The 11,249-nt window shown below is 44.6% G+C and overlaps 1 long non-coding RNA gene across 1 annotated transcript in view; it reads right to left on the reverse strand.

Moving 5' to 3' along the window:
• LOC116763188 overlaps positions 1–5,813 on the reverse strand; it is a 122,959-nt gene extending 117,146 nt beyond the window's left edge. Inside the window, exon 1 of the long non-coding RNA XR_004352443.1 lies at positions 5,548–5,813. This is a non-coding gene — a long non-coding RNA (uncharacterized LOC116763188). The remainder of the gene's footprint in view (positions 1–5,547) is intronic.
• Between the last annotated feature and the right edge of the window lie 5,436 nt (positions 5,814–11,249).

Here is an 11,249-nt window from a genome sequence, read left to right on the forward strand (position 1 = left end):
ATAGGCAGTAAGTTAAAGGATCTGTACCAGAAACAACCTCTCAACTCTTATTCCTTCACTTGACCCTGACTCCTATTTGGGCATTTTTCTAAAAAACTTCTGCATGAAAGAATACCAGCCAAATATTTTCACCTTCATTTCCTTTAGGTATTATCATTGGTTTGCCTCTGACCGTGCTTTTCCTGCCCTATTAATACAGTTAATTTATTTTTGATTTTTCACACAGTTCATTTAGCTATAAACTACTGAAGGTAAAGGCCAGGTCTTCTCCACGATCAGTATAGCTCATGACATATGTCTCCTGGCACTCAAGGGATCCCCATTTAGCTTCTCTCTTTGGCCAGAGCCTTCCTTAGGTGCTTTGAATCTGTCCAGTGAGCATTAACCAATCAAGTGGCTTCTAAAGTTCTGGCAGGACTTCTAAGACCTCCTCACACATAAGTTCAGGAAAGAAAATAGTAAGCCAAGCTATTTTAAACAATAAATGCAACTATTCTAAGAACAGACAGCACAAAGGTTTTTCTAGTCTCTTCGAAGACCAGAACTACAGATCAATGTGTGATGTCCATCATCTCTCTTAAAAAAGAGGAGATTTAGAGTTTTCTTCTCTTAACTATACTTCTCATCTGGAAAATTTGAGCGTACTGGTGTTGAACCAACTATCCTAAATGGTATTACAATATACTGTTCAGTGAGAAAGTAAAATGCAAGAGTGTGTTGGGAAAAGAACTTAACAAGAAGGCTGCAACCACTTTAGAAGTGTAAAACTCTGTCCAAAGGGGAGTTGGGACACTAAAACTTCCATCAAAGCACATGAAAATGACATCAGTGGTCTGTTATCCCCTCATAAACGAACCGGCCCCGGGCAAGGACGTTCAAGCACAACCCTTGTCAAACCCATAACAAAGTTTGACATCTGTTAAATCATTAAAGGTACAAATAAAATGTTAACCAAGACAGAGAAGGAAGGGAGAGTGCTGATAGCATCTATTAGGACTAAAAGTAAAAGGCCAGAAAAGACATGATTAATTCCTGGATTTTGGAATATCACTATAGCTTGTTGGCTAAACCTTCCCAAGTTCCAAGTCACTGGAAACTACTCTGGCAATAAAAACACTATGGAGATCTGTAATAGATGGATTTAGGGCTTTTAACACTGATACAGCTGTTTCCACAATAAGTGGAGATCCTTTGGCTCGTCACATCCTCATTTTCCTCCAGACACCTTGTTTCAATTCCATGGAATGTAATTCTCCCTGACCTCAAAGAGAACTTTGTCCTTGAATCAGCTCCGTAAAAGCAAAAACCAAATATTGGCCTATAGTACTCATCTTAGTTTTTATACCTGATTAAACAGTGCATTCTATTTTCTCTGTCCTTTTGAGTCTGGAGCATACTAGCCTTGGACATTCCCTTATACAGAAAAGAGTGGGGTTTCCCTTCAAAACTTGTAACAGAGGAAAATCAAATTTACTTCTATTTTCCTGGGGAAAAAATACTATATTCTCCAGATTCCTTTGCAGGTACAAGGGGCTTTGGGATTGCTTTCCGGTGTGAACAGAGGTCATAAGTGTCACTTCAAAGCTGAGGTCATTAAGAATAGGTGTGCTTCCCCCATATATTCTTCTGTTTCCACGGCAAACTTAGAAGTCAAGTTCCAAATGGCATAGCTACAAGGAGTCAGCCTGGGTGCCTGAGTCACCAACTGGAGGAAAGATGCCACCTGACCCACGTGGGCCTCTTAAGTAAGTGAGAAGTAAACTAGTATTGGGTTATTCCACTGTTATTCCAAGGATTGTATGATATAGCAGTTAGCATTACGTTCCATGACTAATACGTAACTTCTACAATGTTGAAATTTTCTAAAATAAATAAGCCTGAAACTTATATGATAAATGCACCACAAACGGATGGGGATGAATGTGCGTTCAAGTGAACTCAAGGAAACCTAACTGGCCTGAAGGGGACCAGCAACCAGCCTTCACATGTGGGTACATGGGTACTTCCTGCAGCTACAAGGAGAGGTGCACAGGAAGTACCATTCCATACCTTTGGGCCTGCCAGTCAAAGAGGGGACTTTTAGAAGGAATGGCCAGAGTGCATTAGCTCACTTTTACGGCTGTGTGGGTGAAGGCAGCGAAGGAAGAACCAGAAGAATCCACAGCAGGAAGAAAAGACAAGTGATCTGGACCATCCCAGCCCAACCCGACACAGGCAAGAAGGAAGCACTTTAGCAGGGCCTCCAACAGCTAACACCCAAGCATGTATGCAGGCCCAGCAATGGGAAGCTGGGGTGACTGTGGAGATAGTATCAGTAACCAAGGCAACAGGCAAGTTTAGCAACTTGGTGGCTGCAAGCAATAGTAGCACAAGCTCTAGAAGCACCAGTTTTCCAGGGAGGAAATGCAGGAGTGCTGTACCAGCTGGCCCAGGCTGAGGCTCTGGGTGGGCCACAGCATGAAGGGCTGCTTGGAGGAGCTCCAGTTAAAGGTAAGCATAGAGGACGGAGGGATGGGCTGGGCTGTAGGCTCAGTGACCCAATTGATAGAGGAAGCAAGGAAATGCCTTATTGTGAGAATTTACTGTATCCTTCTCTCACAGCATTGTTCTAGAAAACAGTCTACTGGTTCTGCCTTCAGCCTTAATTCTGGAATCCATTAAAACCAGCAGAGGAATTCAGATTCATATACTTTAACAGAGTATAGCTGCCTTCTCACTCCTTCTTTCCCTTCCCCTGAGAGAGCTTCAGAGAGTGGGCAAACGTGGCCACAAAATCCATGCCACAGGAACAGGTAGGCCTCTCTAAACCCCTTCCCAGGGCCAGGTGGACCCCACTGCTGGCTGCACACCACACTGCTCGATACCCACTATGCACCTAATTAGCTGGGAAAAAATCCATCACAAAAAGCCATCATAAAGGCTGCTTCCCTTCTGCCATATTCTGTGCATTTGCTAAGGAGAGAAGCTAGAGATTTATTCTGGATCATTTGGCCTGTACACCACAAACAACAAGCACAAATGTGCTTCTTGGCATCTTAGTCTTGGGGCCACCTCAACCTGAAACAAATGATCTGCTGTTCCAAATTCAGTCAATGCAGAAACACCATGACATTTTTGACCTTGGGAGGCTTACAATCTTGTAGAACAGGTCACACATGCACATATACACCTTCATTCTTTTCTAAGATACAACTAACTTGGAAAATACAAAGACTTAGATACACTAGATTGATATTTAACCCGTTATCAACCTGCAAGCTTTAGCAGGAGAAAGGTGAGAGTTTCCAACTGCCTGGATAGTCTTAGGTGGTGGATCCAGGACAGAGAACCTGTCTCCATAAAACCTAGAGCCACTACTGGATTCTTCGCAAGTACTCAGTTTAGAAGCTCTACACAGTAAGAGGCAGGGTGAGGGAGAATGCGGGAAAGGGGAGGCTCACCTTGTATTTAGCTCCTGCCCCAAATCCTCAATACTTACGAGATTACTGACTTTCTATAGTCGCCTGCACAACTGTAGTGCTCTTTTCCCCTCCAAAAAAATACTCAAGAGATCTATCTGCCTTCTCCTGGAACTCATTCATGGAATGACTCACCTCATTATCAAGGTCATCCAGACAGTTGCCATCCCCACTGGTGACTAGGAGTGGCGCTGCTGAATAGAACCCACCTGGGGACCTGCAGCCTCAGGGACTGACGCCCTTTTACACTTGCTGGTTTAAGACAAGGTCCATCTTACCAATAACCCCTTCTCTCCCCAGAAAAATACTACAGGTAAGTAGGGAGAGTAAAGGACATCAGGGACCTTGCTCATATAACTGTACTGACAGGTCTTCAAGTCTAAAGCCTGGCATTCTCATTTGCTCTGAGGCCCAAAGGTAGAAGTGGCATTGAATGCTGTGTAGCTGTGGAAAAGGAGAAAGGAAACTAACATTTGTGTTATGTGAAGGAAAATAAAAACAGCAACAGCCTCACACCAAGAATTTCTTAGTGTCAGGATGTAGAAAACTATCTCCTATAAGCCGATGGGATAAACTGTCTCCACTTTATAAAGAAAACTGGGTCTCAGAGAGAGACATTAAATGCCTTGCCAAGGGTTACAGCAGAACCCTAAGTGCAAAAGCCAGTACTGAATTCAGCTGTCTCTGATTCCAAAGTTCCTTCCAGATGCTAAACTGCCTCTATGCAGAGAAGCAGCTTTTAGCCTAACTGTAACAAAGTAAAAACAACCCAAGAAGAGCATCTGAATGTGTTGGAACTTGGGAGGCAGGGAGGGGAAGGGCAGTTGATCTCCCAAATGGAACAGCTGCTGCTGCTAGCATCGTTACTATTATCATCATTATCATTTTAGGGAACTATTGCTTACTATAAGGAACTGATTAGATTTCTCCCTGTGCACTATAAGGATCTTGTTTTGCTCTTTACTCTTGCTGCTAGGAAGCTTGGAGACAAATCCAAAGTTCCTGTTTAATAACTGTGTAGTACTCCACATGCATATCAGAGTTATTGTCTTCTTATCTTGATTCTGGATTGTGATTTCTATTTTACTTGGTTCTAACCTTTACTTGCCATTTATATATTTACTCATTATATATATTCTCATGAGACTCCTCAAAACTTTAGTGGAATAACATTTAGTAGGCACGACATTAATTTAAAAAATAATTTACCTGGGTACAGCTTTCATCTGTAGCATCACACACATTCTTTAGTCCTTTGAATTATATTGCTAAAATATCTGAAAAAAAATCAAGATACCATCTGGTGCCTTTGGAAAGACAGTGGTAATCAGGTCTTTGATCTGCTCTGCACATGGACTGGGAGAGGGAAAGAGGACCAAATCTCCCTGACACAGACAATCATTTGCTTTATTAAACAAGCGTCTTATATTACACACAGAGTAGTGCACTATTTGGATGCACAAGAAAAAATTATGAAAAGTAGATACTGAGCATACTGAGCACTTTGGGTTTTGAAACATTAACATCACAGCTGTTTCTAATAATTTTTCTCTAACTGCAAGCTTATTTCCACAACATGTACTAATGTAACCATAACTGCCCCAAAATGTTTTTCATTTTTTCAAATGAAGTCTTCTTAGAAATAACTATGCAACTGAAAGCCCATAGCCATCTTAGCTCACTACCCCCATATACAGGTTATTTTGTATTTATTTTTTCCTCTGCTATATGATTCAAGATGGGACAGTTTGCAACAGTTGACCTACTTACAAACTTGTGAAATGTGCCCTTCTAAACAACAAAACAAACAGCAACAAAAACCCAAGAGAACCTCACTAATGAGAAAAGTCAAGAAAGTTCATCAGTAGTGTGCCCTGCAGTTATAAATGGAAATGACAACGAGAAGCTCATTCCTGGCCCACTATCTGGCGCACTGATAATGGTAACAGGTCACGGGAACTGGCCTGGCAACTACGCGCTAGCAGGCCCAGGGCCTGGGGAAATTTAAGTCCTTTTTTGTTTGAGGATTAACCTGAACTCAGGTGCAAAGAAAATGTACATTAATATTCAAGTTTCTCCTTCTATTTACCTTTTAATTCTCAACTGTTTCCCTCAATCCATATGGACGCTTACTTTTTTTAGATGGTTTTATAGTTTTGTGAAGAGTTGGTGGGACTTCCTTCTTTGATACTCTCCGCGGAGGTCTGACCATCAGAGGCCAATGTCTTCTCTGGGGTTGGTTTTCCTGCAAGACTCAGGGTCGCCTCCACTGCGTCCGCAGATCAGGACAACCTACAGGGCTTCCCTTTCTGCCTGGGTTCAGTCGGGGACGCTCAGCTCCTGCTCTGGCCAGAAGTTCCGGAGTCTCCTACGACTGCTGCCCTCGGCGAGACGGTGGGGTCCGCGCAGAGCCGAGTACAGGGTGCCGAGAAGGCTGCTCCGCCCCAGGCCGAGCTCGGGACAGTGAGGCCGAAGGTCCCCAAGGGCGCCACGTGCCCCAGCCGGAAGCGTGGCGGGCTCTGCGCAACCTAAACGACCACGAGCCCCTTTCTTCCGGGAGGTCGCAGGCCGGGGGCTGAACTACCCCCGCCCTCCACCCTCCAATCTGGGAGGGCTGTGAACGGCCACCCAGCGGAATAGTTGACAGTCTTTGCCAACCCTCCTCTGTCCTCCACCGGAATATATTATCCAGCCACCACCTGGCGGGCGAGCCAGCAAGGTTTATCATCCCCGTTGTAACGCTGAGGAGGTTAAGGCCGGGACACGGCCAGGGTCCCGAAACAGATGCGTGCGGAATCCCGTCAGGAGGGGAGCTCAGCCCGCCTCCCCATCGCCCAGAATCCTCAGAGCCGGGCGGTCCGCCGGCCAAGGCGCAGGCCGAGGCCCGAGGCCAGAGTGGATTAGGGTTTATGCCCTCGGGGGAGGAAGCGGTGGGCGGCTCGGCTACAGAGGTCAGGGGCCCGGGACTGCCGAGCCGAGCGCGAGAGGAGGCCTGCGCCGTGGAGTCCAGGAGCCACGAAGAGGCCCAGGTGCCCTGGGATGCGGCCGCCCGACCTCAGCAGCGGAAGCGGTGGGCGCCCAACTCCCGTGCGCTAACCCCCGGAGAAACGGGGCCCGCGCAGCCCCGGAACTAGAGCTTCCTGCGGAGGGAGGGGGGGCGCTTAAGTTTTCACTCACTTTGTTCTTTAACCCATTTTTAAAAGGAGAGTCTTGATTCGAAGCGATAGAAGACAAAAATGGCCTCCTCCCCCCTCCTCCAGACACTGCACCTCTCCCGCGGCCACTGGGACTGACGGCCCGCGGCGAATCCGCACGCACACGCACGCTCACGCATGCACACATGCGCACACGCCGCGCACGCTGTGTCCGGGCTCTGCGGTGCAGCTCAGGCTTCCCAGGCAGGGTGGGGCAAGGCCTGGGACGTCGTCAGCGTGGTTGTGCGGTCTCCTGGGTCTGGGGACGTCTCTGAGGGTTTTGATGATCCTTATTTTTAGTTCCCCTCGGAGGAGCTAGCGCCGCGCCAGGCGAATGGTGCGCAGTGGCCGGGGCAGCGCGCCCTTCTCAACCAGCGAGCAGAGGCGCAGGCGCGGCGCGGCGCGGGCGCCGGCTCTAATCAATAACCCTCAGCGGGCTCTGAACTGCAGGGGTTTGAGAGGCCTTTCCGAGAGAGCCGCCCCGGGAGATGATGTATTTATTCTTCGCACTTACTGTGCACTTAGCACCGAAAGGGCTGTTCTTTGCTCTTAGCAACAGAAACCCCCGGCTCGTCAGCCTTGACTCCCTGTGGCCGCTGAGCGCGAGTCCGCCCGGGGTCGCGGGATCTTAGGCTTGGTCTCTCCAACAGGTGGCGAGAGCTGCCGGCAACCGACCCGAACACCTTCCGCCCTGCCTAACCCATGTCTCCTGGGTGTCGCGGCCAGTCACCTCGCTCTGGAGAAGGGGGCGAGGACTCGGCGTGTGCACTGGGGAGTAAATATGCAGGCGGGCTCCGGACTCCAAGCAGTAACAGCGCTAACGCAGAGAGCTTTCCAGGCGCCTTCCTTGATTTTCCGTAAAATAGGTTTAATTAATAGCTGAGACGAATCTCCTTTTGAAGTGACTTGAGCAATCAAAGACGCTCCTCTGGGATCCAGAGAAAGTTGGGGGTTGTTACTCCCTGCTCAACCCCCCACCCCCGAGTTTGCCTTCCTAGTCCTCTTGATTTCACTCGCACACAACCCACTGGAGAAGTCTCAGTGATAAATTACGGAGTCGCTTAGGCGTGGCCATGCCTTTCTCCCCTAACATGTCCCTTCCTCGGATGACTCTGAACTCGGAGTGGAATCCGATTCCCTCTCGGATCCCCGTGGCCGAGCCTCGCTCACTCAAGCCAGGCGAGCCCAGCGGCTGCTGGAAAATCGCGGCTGCAGCGGGCGCGCGGCTTCAAGCGCGCTGCTTCCCGAAGCTGCCAGGATACTGATTTATGCTCCAGCCGCTCACGAGAACCCCAACGCTTTGGCTGAGTTAATTTTTGTCAATTGTTCCTCATCACACTGAGATAGTTTGCAGCTTGAGGCGTGTTTTATTTATCACCTTGCACATTTGAAATACAGTCAGACATAAAAATAACTGACTCTGGGACTCTGGCGCAATATTGGAGCCGTCGGGGAATAATTTGGCTAACTGACTTGGACGTTTCACCTTCTAAACAGAAATGCAACTCTCAGTCAAACTGTAAATCAGATTGTCTTTGCAAATGGGGGGGAAAAAAAAGCACGAAACCCAGGAGGGAACGGAAACAAAATGAAAGAAAACGCAGGTATTGACCAAAGCAAAACGAGCTTCAGACACCCAGACTGGATTTTAATTTTAGGCATGGAACCTCATCGAGAATGTGAATTCGTAAATGTTTTACCAGTCGGATCTGCCTTGGGGTTTCTAGGGTACCCTGGAAACTGGACTGATTTCTTTATTTCTTTTTACCGTTACTGCTGTTTTTGTTATTAAACAATATATGCTATCTTGGGGGGTGGGTCCTCTTGAAGAGCTCCAATTGTAAAAGTTAACGAGAACCGTCTGGGCAGGACAGGGTGGGAGCTCTGGAAACGACCTAAGACTTGGAGAAGGAAACCAGAAATTTCTTGGCACTTTCCATGTCCCCAAATTTCTGTGAATAAGCAGAAAAGAATCTGATAGTCTTTTTTGCGCCTCAGGCATTCTTCTCCTCCACCTGTCTGGAAGCCCCCAATAATGAAAGCTCGATATCTTACCGCCGCACATAGATCGAATGGTCTAAAGCCTGGGCAGGACTGGCCTTCAGTAAGGCAGGATCTGGAAAAAAGAAAACCCACTCAGGCGACCACTCAACAATTGATCACTTAGGGGAATTCAAAACGCAACCAGATAAAAGTTCTGCCAGGGTGGAGAGCATCTGCTATTATTTTGGCATTATTTCACACAACCTGCACCCCAGCAAGTAAATTTCATTCTGACACAGCAAAACGGAGATCAGGCAGGAGCGTTTCCCTAGCTTCCACAAGGGGAATCTGAAGACGGTTTTCTTGGCGTGAACCCACAGCGACCCTAAATGTAGGCACCTGCCCCAGTCTTAGGGTATTAAACAAGTATATATTTGTTTAAACTTCTTTTTGACCAAGACCATTCACACAACATGCTTCTAACATTTCTCCAAATAAAATGAAACAGGAGACTGTGACTCTTAAGATCCACAAATTAAAATTAAATTTAAAGATACCAAAAGGGGCTTCAGGTAGAAAGTTGGAGGGATTATTTTCAAATAACTTTGAAGGTTTAAGAGAAGATATCTTGGTAGTTGATAGTGCTTGGTATCCATACCGAATATATAATATTAAATTATGACTTCAAAAAAATGTTTCAAAGGCATTAAATAAACAAATTAAATCTAATATTTTGATGGGGAAAAAGATCAGCAAGTAGTTGGAAATTTTTCTCAAAAACAAATTATATTGGTGTGGTTTTTATATTTGTGTGATCCAATTCTTAATCTGGTGTTTTTTATATCGACCCCAAACTGGTTTTGCTCAGGTTGACATCTCTGCTTCTTCAGAGCTGGAACTCAGTAAATGCAGTGTGCTCTGCTGACGGGCAACTCCTGTGTTGTGAGTAATCCTTTGCCAGTAGATGGTCTGATGTCCTTTTCACTGTAACCAACTGGGAAATTAAAAGAAAAATGTTTGCCTCTCCGCATATTTATTTTTATTTGTTGTTTTTTCTTTATTTCTAACACATCAAGACGAGTTCTTTCTCTTAGAATCCCAAGCCACAAATTTCTCCTAAAAATGTATATTTCAAAAATTAAATCTACAGGTGTAATACATACTGTGAACCCTATAAAATGCATTTACAATGCGGACTTAAAGAAAGAAATTTATAACTTTCATATGTACCTTCCTTTTGCAATAGGCAACTGCCATATGTTTCCGACTTCCATAATTCAGTTTTTCCTGGACATCTGTAGCAGGTAGTGAGTGCTTCTTAAAGTACATTTTATGTAATTTGAGAAGGAACCTGCACCAAAGAGTAAAGGTTAACAGAAAAAAGCACAAGTCTTTCTAGAAATGCTAGTTATTCAAAATTTACATCACCTATTGTGCTTGGCCTGGATAGCTTTTTTCCTCTCTTTCTTCTTGAGACTGAATTTGGAAATGCAGTGTTATTTATGCTGAGAATTCTTTACAAGCAACATTTCCAAAATTTCTAAATGTTTTGGTAAAGATCCTCTTGTTATTACTGTTCTTTTGCTTGAAGATTCTAATTTGGCTCTTCCTGAAAACCCAGGTTGGAAGTGTATTCCAGTAAGATTATTTTGTTTGAGAAAAATTTTAATATTTTTATATCAAAAACGGGGAAAACCTTAAACTCGTTCATTTTTCAGCTATCTTAATTGTTCATCTTACACTCATTAAAGGATGGAGAAGTTTACACAATTAAAAGTGAAAACAAAGCAAAACCAAAAGTAATGTAGAAAAGTCAAAGCTTGTTCTCAAATTTTTTGCCCATGTGTTCAAATTCAGGGATCATTCTTAATAGAATTTTTCAATAGCTCACTTCTTTTTGTGCAGTTCCAGTGCTAGCCTTAAATTAATCTGTTAAAAGTCTTTTCATTCAGCTGAAACTGAAATGCCTCATCTGTCAGTACAAAAATATGAATAAATTTCAGCCACATTCTTTATTGTTCGTACTTTCAGCAGATTATATAAATGCCCACAGAATTTTCACTGTTTAATAACTGTGGGTATCTACAGATGTGAAATAGGAGAACAGGGCCCAATTTACAGCCAATTAGAGGGTGTAATAATTTGTATAAAAAGCTAAACATCCTACCTAGTTATTGGAGCCTAAACAGGCAGTCAGTTCCCTTTTCAATTCATTTAATTAAACCGGCAGACTCAAGAAAATCTTTGTTTATGGGGGAAAATAGCATTAAATATTTAATTCAAAGAATATGAAGCTGCATATCTTAAATATCAATTTAAACATCATTTTATAAAGCATAAACTATTAAAATGCCCATTAACTATTTAGAGAATATTAATTTCCCCATTCATTATCTCAGTTTGATTTATATCCAAATTGACCTGTTGCAATTCAGTAATGTCCATCTACCCATCTTTGGGTATCCATTTACATCTAGGTGTTAATTTCATTACCTCCTTGAAGCCAGCTTGTATTTGGATCAGGTATTAGTGATAGAGACAAGTGTTTCCTTCTTGGACATTTCTGTTACTAACCCCTTACTGTAGGAGTGTCGTCAGAGGAGTGTAGGTCAAT

This window comes from Phocoena sinus, chromosome 12 (genome assembly GCF_008692025.1).
Source record: "Phocoena sinus isolate mPhoSin1 chromosome 12, mPhoSin1.pri, whole genome shotgun sequence".
Classification (NCBI taxonomy): Eukaryota; Metazoa; Chordata; class Mammalia; order Artiodactyla; family Phocoenidae; genus Phocoena; species Phocoena sinus.